Source organism: Camelina sativa, chromosome 4 (assembly GCF_030686135.1).
Source record: "Camelina sativa cultivar CO46 ecotype springtype chromosome 4, ASM3068613v1".
Lineage (NCBI taxonomy): Eukaryota > Viridiplantae > Streptophyta > Magnoliopsida > Brassicales > Brassicaceae > Camelina > Camelina sativa.
In genome coordinates, this window is record NC_141883.1 from 6478174 (window position 1) to 6493914 (window position 15741).

Genomic DNA, 15741 nt, shown 5'->3' on the forward strand with positions numbered 1-15741 from the left:
CGATCGGTTCTGATTTTTGAACCGAACTGAAACCGAATCCGAATTTTGATCAAGATTGTCCTGAACAGTTTGCTGCTCACTAACTCGTAATTTTCAATAACCAAAAATATCGGGTTTCTCGGTTTAGTTTGTCCGGTTTTCGCCGACATCCCAAGGCAACAAAATAATCATGACACTAAGGATAAAAGAAGATTTATTTTATTCATCAGATGTATGAATCTTGATCATAGAAGGAATAAGTCAAAGTCATGACAGCTAACATTAAGCAGTCGATGAGATACATTAAAAGTACAAAAAATAGGGAATCATGTTGTGCCAGGCCGGTCGAACAAAAACGATAGTCCGAAGCAAAAAAAATAAAGACTTATAGCCTTTTTTTTTTTTAATTCAAAATCTTAGACAAAATTACGATTAAAATTATGCAAAAACTTTTATTAAACCACAACTTTTAGTAAAAGAAGATATATTGAATCTAAAAATATCTATTATTATTTATTTATATAATTTAAAGGTTTTTAAAAATATATAATAAATTGGTTTCGAAAAGCGATTTGTCCGCTTGTCCTCTGGAAGCGGATAATTCAGGTTCCTCAATCCACATCAGTTTTTAAAATAATATTTCTTATATTGCCACGTCATAAATTCAAAACTCAAAACTCAAATATAGTTTCAGTTTTTTTAAAGCATTTCCAATTTATCTCTATATTTGTCTTTATGTATAAAAATATATATAGCAATCTCTAAAATAGAGATAAATTTGCTCTAATACACCTCTATTTTCTTCTCTAAAATAGAAACTGCTATATTTTTTTATATAGAAGAAAAATATAGCAATCTCTATTTTAGAGGTGGGACTAGAAGTATGTTAGAGTAAAATTTACCTATATAAATAAAAATAGGAAAATCCATTGGAAAATTCTTTGGCAAAATTAAAAATGTTTTTTTCTAAATTATAATTAGTTGATGACTGAAATAGATTCTTTAGATTAATTACTTTACAATATTTTGGTAAAACAAACAAATATAAAATTATTAATCATTATATAATTATAACATATTTAACCAACAAATATAACTTATAATTTAATATTTTAGTTATAAATATTTTGTCCCGCAGTGTACCGCGGGTCCTAATCTAGTTATATAAATATAAAGATATGTCAATATGAATTATTAATTCCTGTTTTTAAATAATAATTTTTAAAAATTAACTGATAAAAATTGAATGGATTTGGAAAATAGATTTTGTTGATATTTTTAAAGATACAAATATATATTAAAGATATAAGATAGTAGTATCATTGATTACGTTGAAATTCGGATATATAATTGATTATGTTTGATATTTCAGTATAAGTCACTAATATCGTTTTACAAATTTATCTCTTAGAATGTAGTTATGCACATAGCTCTATTCACTTCTGATGTTCTTAGAGGAGTATTTCGTATTGCATTAACTGGTATACACAATTATAGTTATATGATTTTGTCCTTTTTTATTTCAAGCTTCAATTTTAATAGATACAGATACCTAATATTGATTTTTTTACGATACGTTTACATTAACTGATACACAATTATAGTTATATGATTTAACCTTTTTATTTCAAACTTCAATTTTTAATAGATATAGATACCTAATATTGATATTTTTAAGAGACATTTACAAATATGAAATAATCATGGAAGATATTATGCCATTTGACATATATCGTATATACTAAAACTTAGAAACTCATAATACCTAAAGAAAACGTTTTCCAACCATGGTTATACATATGTGTGCATATAAATACCAGCTACACAAAAACTAAGTTAACAAAACAAAAGATCTAAAAATCTACTCCAAAAAAAAATATGAAAAACTTCTCAGTATTTTTATTTATTTTAAGTCTCTGCGTGTTCAACCATGTATCCAGCGCCGGAATCAGGATCGCGAACGATCTGAAATTCAACAAAAATCTTTGGATGAGATGTTATTCTAAAGATGATGTTATTGGTCCAAAAATAATACCAATGGGACAAGATTATTCATTTTATTTTGGCATTAACTTTTTTAGTACAACGCGTTTTATGTGTACTTTGAAACAAGGTCCTAACTATAAACACTATCAGAGTTTTACAGCATTCAAGGTTTTCAGTAATTCAGATACCGGAGGGCTATGGGATTGGAGAGCTAGAGAAGATGGAGTTTATTTAGTGAAAGAACATGAATTTTTAGTTCAGAATCCAGTTAATCTGCATAAAGAGTATGATTGGATAAATTAAAGAAAAATTAACAAGATATCTTACAAAAAAAGTTGTATTACGTTTTTAAACAAGAAAAAAATATATAAAAGTATCTTGATATCGAGTATTCTATCAACTAGTTAAAAATCAAATAAATAAAAAACTGAAATTTACCCAGATTGACTCAAACAAGAATTGAAAAGTTTTGGAATGTATATACTCGATGAAAGGGTGCGAGAGTTTGCTACATATGAATTTTTGTTTTCATTAGTTTGTCAAAAGAGAGTGAAAAACAAGGATGTCGTAGATGTAAACATGGTTTTTCCCCTAATATATTTTACATTCATTCCACACAAAAAAAGCAAACTAAATTACACTATATTATAAATTGAAATCAGAATAGACAACTCACCGTAATTTAGATGGATTTTTGGTTTCTAAAGACAACTCACAATTGATGCTTTCTTGGTTTTACACGGTAGTTATTTTTTAGGAGTTGAGAGGAATAATTTTGGAAGAAAAAAAAGGGTATGTGTTAAGTCAAAGTCTCCGTATGCATAAGAGAAGGAAGATGAAAGTGTGAATATTAGTACTGACGCGATGGAGAACGGAAGAGCATAAACATGATTCCCCGAGTGGAACACTAACTTTGAGTACTTCATTAAGAAGGCAAATTTTTGTTCTCTTTTGTCATTTAGAAAATAGTGTTGAGTCAAAATGATTCCATGTATATACAATTTCATCATTTTAAAATTTATATGAAGGTGAAAATCTGTTTATGATTTATTTGTGTTTGATTGTGGTACTTAAAAGGTTTTGTTTGGATTAACAAAGCTTCAAAAAATAAAAATAAATTATATATATTTGAAAATGTGGTATATAAGTTTATCACAAACTAACTTATCGACATTTTTTAAAGTCCGTTTAACTTGATATATATAGAGTATTATTTTACAGCCAATGATTATTTTCTGGTATACCTTGCTATATATATATAATTTTTTGTTATAAAATAACTTATCAATAAATTATGTAGACAACTTATGGTTATTATATCAGAGACTTAAATTTCATGTAAGTAATGAATCTGGTTGGAATTGTTTTGTCATCTACGTGTTGAAATCTCTAAAAATGGGTCTTGGAGTTAGAAATATATGAATGAATTTTTCAGTTTAAAAATATGAGTCTAAGTAAAATCACTAAAATGAGCAAATGCAAAATACTAAATTTTAAAAACATTTAAAAATTTAACTAATTATACTTACGTCAAATAAAATGAACTTAAAAATCTATCATGTGGCGTAACGTGGGTATTTACCTAATTCATACTAAAAATACAACATTTTTTAAACTAATATCTTGTGGGTATTGTCGGATTGTAGCAAAGAAATCCACTCAATAATTTAATCAACGGAAACAAAGTTTCAAGTTATATACTACTATTGACTTCATTTTATATTGTTTCCTTACTTCATATAAGACAATAATATGTATTAATGAAATGATTTTCTGACTTTTTCTTTATTACAAAGATATTTTGGAAACAAAATATTACATTCAGATTTTCCCTTTTCACTTATGTTTTTAATTTATCTATACTAGTATTTTTGCAGCAGTTTTTTCTCAAAAATATTTTTTAGAAAGTTTTTACATTTAATGCATTGACTTTAATATTAGTTACCAAAAGTTTTAAAATTAATTATAGGTAAGATTTAAAAAATATGGAAATCTTTCTATCTCATTCAAACATAAATATATGATTCCCTTTCAATTTTATTTGAATTTATATTTAAATTATTTTTGAATTATTCTATAATACATTTCGTTAATAAAAATTGTAATTTTTTTCCTGCATATGATGTAATACAAATTTTAAAAAACGGACATATAATACTCAATAGATTAATTAAAAAATACGGGTACAATATCCCACATCGTCTTAAAAAATTAAGCAATAGTTAAAAGTCATACTATAAAAGAAACCAAAATTATTCATAATACAGATGAGTAGAAAGTTTTATTTATCAGGCATTCAAACTTAAAAAACTTTTATTTGGCTTATTCTGGTTCTTTATTTTAAAGATTTTTAAAAAGTTAAATATAATAAATATTTAAAACTTTAAAAAAGTTAAATATTATAAATATTTATTTTATAAAAGTATAAATATTATAAATTTTTATATTTTTTTGAAAGTTAAACATTATAAAATGTTTAAAATATTAATAATATTTAAACATTTATGAAGTTTCAAATATAAAGTTTAAATATTATAAATATTTCAACTTTTTAAAAAAGTTAGAAAACCTTTAAAATATCAATAATATATTTAAACTTTTACGAAACTTCAAATATGAAAAATACTCAATCATTTTAAGAATTTCAAGTATCATAAATATTTAAACTTTATAAGAAGCGTCAATTTTTTTTTGTCAACCATTGGACCACTCACTAGCCTAATTCTTACATTCGTAGAGAGCGGGACTCGATCCCTGGTGTGATGGTGCCTTGTGCATTAAGGACTTACCTTTGGTCACTGCACTAAGGTCACTTCACAAGAAGCGTCAATCTTATAAAATGTAAATGGTTACAACCTTAATAAATAATATTTCAACTCAATCTAATATTTATAATAAAAAAATAAATATTAAAAATTAAGATTATATATTGCGAGTTAAAATATCTTGGGACGGAGTTATATAGCGGATAGGGTTTTGTCGATATTTATATAAATTTAAAATATCATTAATTTAGTGTTAAACGGGTAAAACATCTTTTCATTATTTTATTAACACTATCGGTATCAGAGAATAGACATATCTAATTAAATTGATTAATAAATGTTATGTAAAAAATAAATTATATTGCAGTATTATATGGTTTAAACTTTCAACCATAAAATTATTAATTATTATATAATTATAACATATTTAACCAACAAATATAACTTATAATTTAAATATTTTAGTTATAAATATTTTGTCCCGCGGTGTACCGCGGGTCCTAATCTAGTTATATAAATATAAAGATATGTCAATATGAATTATTAATTCCTGTTTTTAAATAATAATTTTTAAAAATTGAATGGATTTGGAAAATAGATTTTGTTGATATTTTTAAAGATACAAATATATATTAAAGATATAAGATAGTAGTATCATTGATTACGTTGAAATTCGGATATATAATTGATTATGTTTGATATTTCAGTATAAGTCACTAATATCGTTTTACAAATTTATCTCTTAGAATGTAGTTATGCACATAGCTCTATTCACTTCTGATGTTCTTAGAGGAGTATTTCGTATTGCATTAACTGGTATACACAATTATAGTTATATGATTTTGTCCTTTTTTATTTCAAGCTTCAATTTTAATAGATACAGATACCTAATATTGATTTTTTTACGATACGTTTACATTAACTGATACACAATTATAGTTATATGATTTAACCTTTTTATTTCAAACTTCAATTTTTAATAGATATAGATACCTAATATTGATATTTTTAAGAGACATTTACAAATATGAAATAATCATGGAAGATATTATGCCATTTGACATATATCGTATATACTAAAACTTAGAAACTCATAATACCTAAAGAAAACGTTTTCCAACCATGGTTATACATATGTGTGCATATAAATACCAGCTACACAAAAACTAAGTTAACAAAACAAAAGATCTAAAAATCTACTCCAAAAAAAAATATGAAAAACTTCTCAGTATTTTTATTTATTTTAAGTCTCTGCGTGTTCAACCATGTATCCAGCGCCGGAATCAGGATCGCGAACGATCTGAAATTCAACAAAAATTTTTGGATGAGATGTTATTCCAAAGATGATGTTATTGGTCCAAAAATAATACCAATGGGACAAGATTATTCATTTTATTTTGGCATTAACTTTTTTAGTACAACGCGTTTTATGTGTACTTTGAAACAAGGTCCTAACTATAAACACTATCAGAGTTTTACAGCATTCAAGGTTTTCAGTAATTCAGATACCGGAGGGCTATGGGATTGGAGAGCTAGAGAAGATGGAGTTTATTTAGTGAAAGAACATGAATTTTTAGTTCAGAATCCAGTTAATCTGCATAAAGAGTATGATTGGATAAATTAAAGAAAAATTAACAAGATATCTTACAAAAAAAGTTGTATTACGTTTTTAAACAAGAAAAAAATATATAAAAGTATCTTGATATCGAGTATTCTATCAACTAGTTAAAAATCAAATAAATAAAAAACTGAAATTTACCCAGATTGACTCAAACAAGAATTGAAAAGTTTTGGAATGTATATACTCGATGAAAGGGTGCGAGAGTTTGCTACATATGAATTAGTGATATAAATAAAGTTCGTTCATCATAGTTTCGTATGCTAATTTGGAGCTATGGAGGGATTTAGATCTCTAGGGAGATAGTTAGAAAGTAACTCTTATCTTGTAATACGCTTTGGTGCCTTTGTGATCCAAGTGGAGCAATGACCAGCCAACAAAATGATATAAGCCCAACATAGTCAGTGAATTAGATTGAGAAAAGGGTATTGAGATGTCTAGTTGCACCCACATAGCTTTCAATGATGTATCACACTAATTTTGTAAGAATATATTTGTGTGTCTTATAGCTGAACCCTACAAAACAAATACTGTGTTATCCAACCAGCTTTCATGACTCTAAAGCTCGAAGACCTGTTTCTTAGCTTATTGTTAAGTCAAAATAGATTTTTCCATTTAACTATCCTAATAGACACTGCGCATGAATAGCCAACCCGCAACGAAGGCAGAGATAGCCTTGTCCACAAGATTCGTTACAAAAGTCGCAAGTACGTAATGATCTAAAATAACATAATTGTAGTCTTGTAGAGGATGGTGGTGCCACGGTATATAAAAATGGAACTGGGAAGTTATGTGATCAACTATGCAACCAATGTCCAAATTGAGTTTACAATCATAGCAATGATTAAAAAAAAAAAAAAAAAAAAAAAAAGCGCTTGATGTTTTTACCGCATAGATGACATTTTGGGCCGGTGTGATCAGGAACCCCGGTCATGAGAAGCTTGCGACAATGTCCAACATGAGAAGGGTGGTCGCATATCTCTTGTGTGTTCAACACAAATGCACATTTGGATTGGATATTAAACTTGCATTCGCCGCATAAGTAGTGACCATCGTGCAATCGATCGCAAGCATCGCATTCCAAACGATCACCGATGTATAACTAGGATACACGATGCTTGCTTGTGTCCTTGTAAGCTGGAACTCATGACGGTTGCGGTTAGGAGAGTATGCAAATTAATGTTTGTGTAATAGTACTTTACCCGACTTCAGTTTAGTGTGTAATAAAAAATGGATCAATATAGTTGTTCCTCAGTACATTCGATCTAATTATAATATACGTTGACGAATCTATAGTAATACAATACAACAGGTGTGCAACAGTGCAAGTCGTTAGTCTTTGTTTAGTTTAATATTGATTGTCCCGTTCAGGTTGTCTGCCATGTTAGTTACTTGACATCTTTTATTTTCTTATTTTGCCTTTTTCTTTTAACTCTCAATATGCAAGTATTCATATTTTTATTGAATCAATCGAGATCAACGAAGGAAGAAGTCAAAATTAAAAGTTCACTGAGCCGACGATGATGCCTTCGAAATTAATAAAAATAATCATTCAAGTGGGTTTCGTTTAGTCCTCTCTTGTTTCTTATCATAAAAATATTTTATACTAATATGAATCAATGCAACATGACAAGAAATTTAGAAATAAATGTGAATATTGAGATAAGGAGCAGTCGCGAATCCATGTTGTGGATTGTGGGTGCAGTACTTATACCACCAGTAAAATTGAAATAGTCGATATTGTTACACTAAAGTACTAAACAAAATAAATCTAGTGGCTAAATGGTTAGTAATCCAAAAGTAAGATTCTCAAAGTAGAGGGTTTGATTCCTATGTACAAACAATTTGCCTCCCCAAACCTTTTTTGCATCAAGATAACTTCTACTTTTACATAATATAGACCAAAAATCTTTTCTGTTTTTAATTATCTTTATTACAACTAGAACAAGTGCATTTTGAACGGAATAAGAAGACTTCCAATCTTGGAGATTCTAGACTAAACAAGACCATTGTGTTATCGTAGCTAGGCTACACCAACTTATGTGAATGTATGAGTGTTAACTTCACGTATACCATGAATATTTGTATTAATTGTTGTCTTGTTGATTGATACAAAAATATATATATATATATCAAAGAATGAAGTTGTAGGCTAACATACGTAGGAAACAGCATATATAGAAGGGATCGTGCCAGAGCCAAAGCTCCATCGAGGCTCGGAAACATATACATGATCATCATGTTATAGTTGTCAGGTAATGTAAAATGTAGGTAGACAAAGAATTGTCGTGAGTAGTGACAACAACAATCAATTCAAGCTCATAAAACACATAAAAAATTTACTTTCAAACACGGACGTTAACTACCACCTCATCAGTGTAAGTACAAAAGTTCCACTGAGTTACAAAAACTAGATTGGTGATGTTGGAATGGTTGCTTTAGGTTCTTATGTTGATGCCACGAATATGATCAGTTTCCACTTTATGATATATATTTTGAATCTGACATAAAACAAAAGAATGGAGGTGTAGGCTACAGTCAGCATGCAGAAAGACACTATTTGAAAAGATAAAAAGCTTGTGATAAGTTGCATAAACAAGTTTCATGAAAACATAATTAAGGAGAAGACAAAACAGGAAGCAAAGTGGAATCGTAACTCCTACAAATACAATCAAGGAAAACAGGAAAGAGTGGAAGAGATGGCTGCTTAAACATTAGGAGAAGAAAACATAAATCGTAAACTTCATGTATTTCCGATTTAGAAATTTATATCTAACCGGACCAAATTTCTAGCTACTAATAATTCTGTAGTTATTTGTAGTAATTCTAGCTACTAATAATTCACTAGTAAAAACTTGTCATATAGTTACTAATAATTCTGTAGTTATCTTATGATTTTTGTAGCAAGAAAAGATTAGTTACAAATTTGCGATCAAAAAAGTTAATAATTATTTGGTGACTAAAAGTGTAGGAAAGTGCTACCAATTAGACACTAGACAATTTATGGGAAAATGCTAAAAAAAAAATAAAAAAAAAATTAATTAGAAAAATAAATTAATAATAGTTTTTATTTGTTTCTTAAATTCATTATATGTATAATAAATATATATCTATACAACTATATCTATAGATGGCATCGGCCAGAGCTACGGATATGTATTATTGCGGCGACGGAGCAACGGAGAACAAAACGACGGCGGCGGCCGAGATGTATTGGTGGTAAACTGGCGGAAGCTTCAAAACGTAGTGGCGGTGGTAAAAGGTGCGAGCATCTTCGGTGGTCCTTCACTTCCACCACCATCTCCGACGTCATCGTTGACACAAGGGTCTTCAGATCACCACCTCCGATGTCGTTGTTGACACTAGGGTCTTCAGATCCACCACCTCTGACATCGCCATTGACACTGATTCTTCAGATCTGTCGATGAAACCTAAAATACAAATCAAAAAAATAATTAAAACACATTGAGAAGGAGAGAGAGAAGGTGACAAACCAAAACAACAGCTCCGTAGACATACTCTGTGTTTTTACACGGAATCGTCATTGAAGCTCCGATTCCCGCTTCAGAATCGGAATGGGAATCGGAAACGCTCGGAATCGCCTGGAAGCGTGGCGGAATCGAGATTCCAAAAACTTTGATTTGGAAGCGCATGAGAAGCGTACGGTTCGTGTTTGGAAGCGTAGAACAGATTGACCTAGAAGCGTTAAAATTTTTGTCAAAGCATTTTAATCTAAGTATAATCCATGTGTTTTGCGGTTAGATCTGAAAAAAAAGGAACAGAAACTTCTCTTACCAGCGGCGCTGCAAGGTAAAGCAACGAAAAAGAAGAGCATTTAGGTTTTAGTTTATTTATTTTAATTACAAGTGGCTATAACTTTTTAATTAATGAAATAAAGATATGACATACAGATAGTCTACATAATACGTAGTATATATATGACGTGTATCTCTTATAAAGAAAAAATGGGTTTTTCTATATTAGCCAATGAGAAAATTCTTTTTTTTTTTTTGATAAAGTAATTTGCTCTCATTTAATGTTATAATTTTGATATTGAAAGTTTAGGATCTAAAAAGTATTAGATTTGATTTTAATTAAGACTTAAAGAAAAAAATTTACACTTATATTTTTATTATTTTAATTAATAGCAGATTGTTACACTTATATTTTTATTATTTTACATTTTTTTTTATCTTTAACTACATTTTGTGACGACTTCAATTGTGTGAAACATGCTTACAACATGTTGTGTCACAAACTATGTCGCAAATTTTCTACAGATTTAAATTGACACTTTCAGTAACTGAATACCCACATTTAGTGACATCTTAGCTACAAATTTTTTTCCCAACTTATTAGTCACTAATTAGTAACAATTTGTAGTAATAATTTCCTACAACTATTCCCGTAACATCGATGTTCTCCGTTGTGGTTTTGATTGGTGGTTCGCAACTCCATCAATAGATTCCTGATACCCATGGAGGACATCTGAAATTAACTTCGTAGTGCCTCTTACTGGATGGAGTTACACAACAAAAATAAGAACAAAAAAAAACGTCTTTTCTTTCCCTGAGAATGAAGGGACCTGGGCAACGACAACGACACGTGTCGCAAAGCGGCCGTGAAGAGCTATTATTAGCCACCAATTTATTAGTGACTTCGACCTTTTCTCCTGGTTTGGCGTATCTGATATCCCCAACTACACAAAAATCATGCAAAGTGACCCCGCAATCTTTACAAGTCTTTGGATTTGTTTCTCTTTCGCAAATATCACACCAGTATTTCCCGCTTGCCTTTTCATCACCATAACATAGAGTAAGTGGATGATCATCATACCTTGGAAGCGTTACCGTTAATGGTAGAATCGCGCAACGAAAATCCAAAAAGTAATCGCATTTTTTACAGCCTATGACGACTTCTTCTTAGTCGATGAGGCAGTTCTGGCACGTCTTTACGTCATCTTCTTGTAGTTTGAGGTAGAGTAGTTGATGATCATGACCTCCATGGATAAATGGCACTGTAATCGAACTGCATAGTAAGTCAAAGTTTTGATTCTCATAATTTGTAGAGTACATGAATCCCCCGCAAGAAACTTGACGACAAGCTCGACAAGCTTCTGTGTAGCGTTGGCTTTGGAGGCAAAGAGTGAGAGGTTCTAGGCTCAGAAAATGTCGTTTCTTTTTAAGAAGATTAGCACACGTTTCATGGAGAATGAAACAGCAATCTGATTTTGAACATTTGTAGAGTGTGTAAGAACCGATGGGACGAACACATCCTCCACACAAGCTGGTTTCTTCATCGTCTTTGTCTAGGCTCATGAGTTTATGTTCATGAGCGAAATGAGTGATTGTGTTGTCATTATTCCTTTTGAATGGCTCGATATCTTCGACATCTTCTGGTACTCCATCGAGCTCTTCCCCATCCCACACGTCGTCCCTTACTGCGCATAGTGAATGAATAGCATAACAAGGACAAAGAGAACAAGAATAAGCCCCACATGACCAATCAATATCTTCCCAACAAACTCCACATCTCGCTTCTCGAACACCAACAGGATACTTGTACGAAATGCGGTGGTCATGGTGATTGACGTGAATAAGACGTGGTAAATATGCGCACGTTTGATGAATCATGAAATCGCATTGATGACACACATAAGGAGAACGGTCACCTTTTGTCCCACAAGCATCACAAACAAAGGAGATCAGCCTTGGCATGAGTGTGAGTGTATGCTCATGGACCTTCATATTTGAAAGAGAAAAAATGGGTTTTTCTATATTAGCCAATGAGAAAATTCTTTTTTTTTTTTGATAAAGTAATTTGCTCTCATTTAATGTTATAATTTTGATATTGAAAGTTTAGGATCTAAAAAGTATTAGATTTGATTTTAATTAAGACTTAAAGAAAAAAATTTACACTTATATTTTTATTATTTTAATTAATAGCAGATTGTTACACTTATATTTTTATTATTTTACATTTTTTTTTATCTTTAACTACATTTTGTGACGACTTCAATTGTGTGAAACATGCTTACAACATGTTGTGTCACAAACTATGTCGCAAATTTTCTACAGATTTAAATTGACACTTTCAGTAACTGAATACCCACATTTAGTGACATCTTAGCTACAAATTTTTTTCCCAACTTATTAGTCACTAATTAGTAACAATTTGTAGTAATAATTTCCTACAACTATTCCCGTAACATCGATGTTCTCCGTTGTGGTTTTGATTGGTGGTTCGCAACTCCATCAATAGATTCCTGATACCCATGGAGGACATCTGAAATTAACTTCGTAGTGCCTCTTACTGGATGGAGTTACGCAACAAAAATAAGAACAAAAAAAAACGTCTTTTCTTTCCCTGAGAATGAAGGGACCTGGGCAACGACAACGACACGTGTCGCAAAGCGGCCGTGAAGAGCTATTATTAGCCACCAATTTATTAGTGACTTCGACCTTTTCTCCTGGTTTGGCGTATCTGATATCCCCAACTACACAAAAATCATGCAAAGTGACCCCGCAATCTTTACAAGTCTTTGGATTTGTTTCTCTTTCGCAAATATCACACCAGTATTTCCCGCTTGCCTTTTCATCACCATAACATAGAGTAAGTGGATGATCATCATACCTTGGAAGCGTTACCGTTAATGGTAGAATCGCGCAACGAAAATCCAAAAAGTAATCGCATTTTTTACAGCCTATGACGACTTCTTCTTAGTCGATGAGGCAGTTCTGGCACGTCTTTACGTCATCTTCTTGTAGTTTGAGGTAGAGTAGTTGATGATCATGACCTCCATGGATAAATGGCACTGTAATCGAACTGCATAGTAAGTCAAAGTTTTGATTCTCATAATTTGTAGAGTACATGAATCCCCCGCAAGAAACTTGACGACAAGCTCGACAAGCTTCTGTGTAGCGTTGGCTTTGGAGGCAAAGAGTGAGAGGTTCTAGGCTCAGAAAATGTCGTTTCTTTTTAAGAAGATTAGCACACGTTTCATGGAGAATGAAACAGCAATCTGATTTTGAACATTTGTAGAGTGTGTAAGAACCGATGGGACGAACACATCCTCCACACAAGCTGGTTTCTTCATCGTCTTTGTCTAGGCTCATGAGGTTATGTTCATGAGCGAAATGAGTGATTGTGTTGTCATTATTCCTTTTGAATGGCTCGATATCTTCGACATCTTCTGGTACTCCATCGAGCTCTTCCCCATCCCACACGTCGTCCCTTACTGCGCATAGTGAATGAATAGCATAACAAGGACAAAGAGAACAAGAATAAGCCCCACATGACCAATCAATATCTTCCCAACAAACTCCACATCTCGCTTCTCGAACACCAACAGGATACTTGTACGAAATGCGGTGGTCATGGTGATTGACGTGAATAAGACGTGGTAAATATGCGCACGTTTGATGAATCATGAAATCGCATTGATGACACACATAAGGAGAACGGTCACCTTTTGTCCCACAAGCATCACAAACAAAGGAGATCAGCCTTGGCATGAGTGTGAGTGTATGCTCATGGACCTTCATATTTGAAAGAGAAACTGGTGGAGGATTCTCAATCGCACAAACCAAATCTAGATTGAACTTACACATATCACAATGGTATATGAACCTTCCAGTGTCTTCTCCACATAGATGACATTTTTTGGATCTGTGTAACCAAGAGCTCCTTGGGTAACAAGCTTAAGAAGGTGTCTGCTATGAGACGAGTGAGTTATCTCTGGTGAATTAAGTACGGAGACACATTTCTCATGAACCATGAATCTACAAAGAGGGCAAAGGTAGACATTTCCCGAGGGCAAACCACACACTTCGCATTTCATATCGTCACCACCAAAATAATCAAACATTAATAGAGGATGGTGGTGCCACAGGAAATTCAAATTGGATCCAGCACACATGGCATCAAACATGCAATCGATATCCAAATTAAGTTTGCAATCGTAGCAATGACAAAGAAGGCGCTTTGTATTTTTACCGCAAATATGGCATTTCGGGTCGGTGTGATCAGGAGCTCCGGTTGTGAGAAGCTCAAGACGATGTCCATCATGAGAAGGGTGGTAGAATATATATTGTAATAGATTACAATTAAAATAGATTACTACATGTAGGTTGGGTTGACAAATGAGAATTAGAATTTAGATTTTATAACTATAGTTATATATCAGTTTGAGTTTATAAAGGATAATTAAATTTTAGATTTTATATTTAAACAAGATTATATGTCGATTTGGATTTATTTAAATTAATATATTTTAATTTTTGGTTAATAATTTTTTTAAATATGTATTTTATTTAATATGACATGAAATTATCTGATTGGCTTAAATAAGAAAGGTGAATGTGTTTATAAATTTATATCCACCTTCTTCTGACGATATGACGATCCATCGGTAAATATGATATTCTGAATATAACAAACAGACCTCGGAAGAGGGTGGATGTAACGCCCATGCCCCCCAATGATAAAAGATTTGTGTTTATGTCGGGAATTGGAATAAAACCGATTAAATTCTAGTTGGTTTAGCTAAATCATGGTTTAGAGATTAGTCCAGTTGGTTTTGAAAGTGTTTTATTAAACCAAGTTTAATTATTTATGTGCTCATACGGTTTAATCATCCTAAACCAACCAATAGCCCTAATTTGCTCTTTAAAAAGAAAAGGATGAGCTGGGGTTGACCATCACGTACGAGTGGGAGAGCGGAGCTGTTGGTAATGAAGTGAGAGCGAGAGGGCCGAGGGTTAGTGTTATTGGTGTCGCGTGAGAGGAGAAGAGAAGGCGAGCCGGCCTAGGTGGTAGTGTTGTCGTGGGTTTTAGCTATCCTTGCTGTTGTTGTTGTTCATCACCACGTTAGATCTAATCAATGTTTGGATAAAGAAATAAAAGGCAGAGAACCTGGTTTGGTGATGATGTAAGGAGGAGAGGATTGAGCCGTGTATATATATACGTGTAAGCAGGATAAGCAACGTGAGTCCTAAAGCAAGGGTTGTTGTGCTGTGGGTAGATGTTGTTATCGGAAATTGGAGGGAGACGTGATGGAGAGAATAACGATGGAATCGTGACGAGATGAGAGAGTTGGAGTCATGACGGAGTTGAGAGAGAGACGTGGCGGAGATGGGGAGGCCTCTTGTGGGTCTAGTTAGTCACCTCATGGCTATAGGAAGCTTCATTATTTGTGGGAGAATAAAGCCGTAGTGAACAGAGGTGAAGAGGAGAAAGAAAGTGAGAGAAGGTTAGATAAAGACAGTGTGGAGGAGACAACTTTGGAGGCTCGCTGGCGCCGGATATGACATTAGTTCGGAAAGGTAATGGTACCGCCGTGATTTCCAACAAGCCAAGATTGCATAGCAATTGGCAGATTGTTATTGGGAGTTA

At 32.0% G+C, this 15741-nt stretch overlaps 1 long non-coding RNA gene and 4 pseudogenes across 2 annotated transcripts; 2 read left to right on the forward strand and 3 right to left on the reverse strand.

Moving 5' to 3' along the window:
- The first annotated feature begins 1841 nt into the window (after positions 1-1841).
- Positions 1842-2350, forward strand: LOC104779991 (S-protein homolog 17 pseudogene; annotated as a pseudogene).
- A 3582-nt stretch (positions 2351-5932) lies between these two features.
- LOC104779992 (S-protein homolog 17 pseudogene) lies at positions 5933-6436 on the forward strand (annotated as a pseudogene).
- A 2953-nt stretch (positions 6437-9389) lies between these two features.
- Positions 9390-10263, reverse strand: LOC104779994 (uncharacterized). Of its 2 annotated transcripts, XR_766617.2 has the most exons (3): positions 10144-10263; positions 9868-10044; positions 9390-9779 (listed from the first exon to the last, which is right to left on the reverse strand). It is a non-coding gene; the product is annotated as an uncharacterized LOC104779994 (long non-coding RNA). The 2 variants fall into 2 exon arrangements; XR_766616.2 differs by lacking the exon at positions 10144-10263 and having other exon boundaries at positions 9868-10137.
- Positions 10264-11047: 784 nt separating this feature from the next.
- On the reverse strand, positions 11048-12101 carry LOC147945500 (uncharacterized; annotated as a pseudogene).
- A 501-nt stretch (positions 12102-12602) lies between these two features.
- Positions 12603-14819, reverse strand: LOC104783625 (uncharacterized; annotated as a pseudogene).
- Positions 14820-15741: the final 922 nt, after the last annotated feature.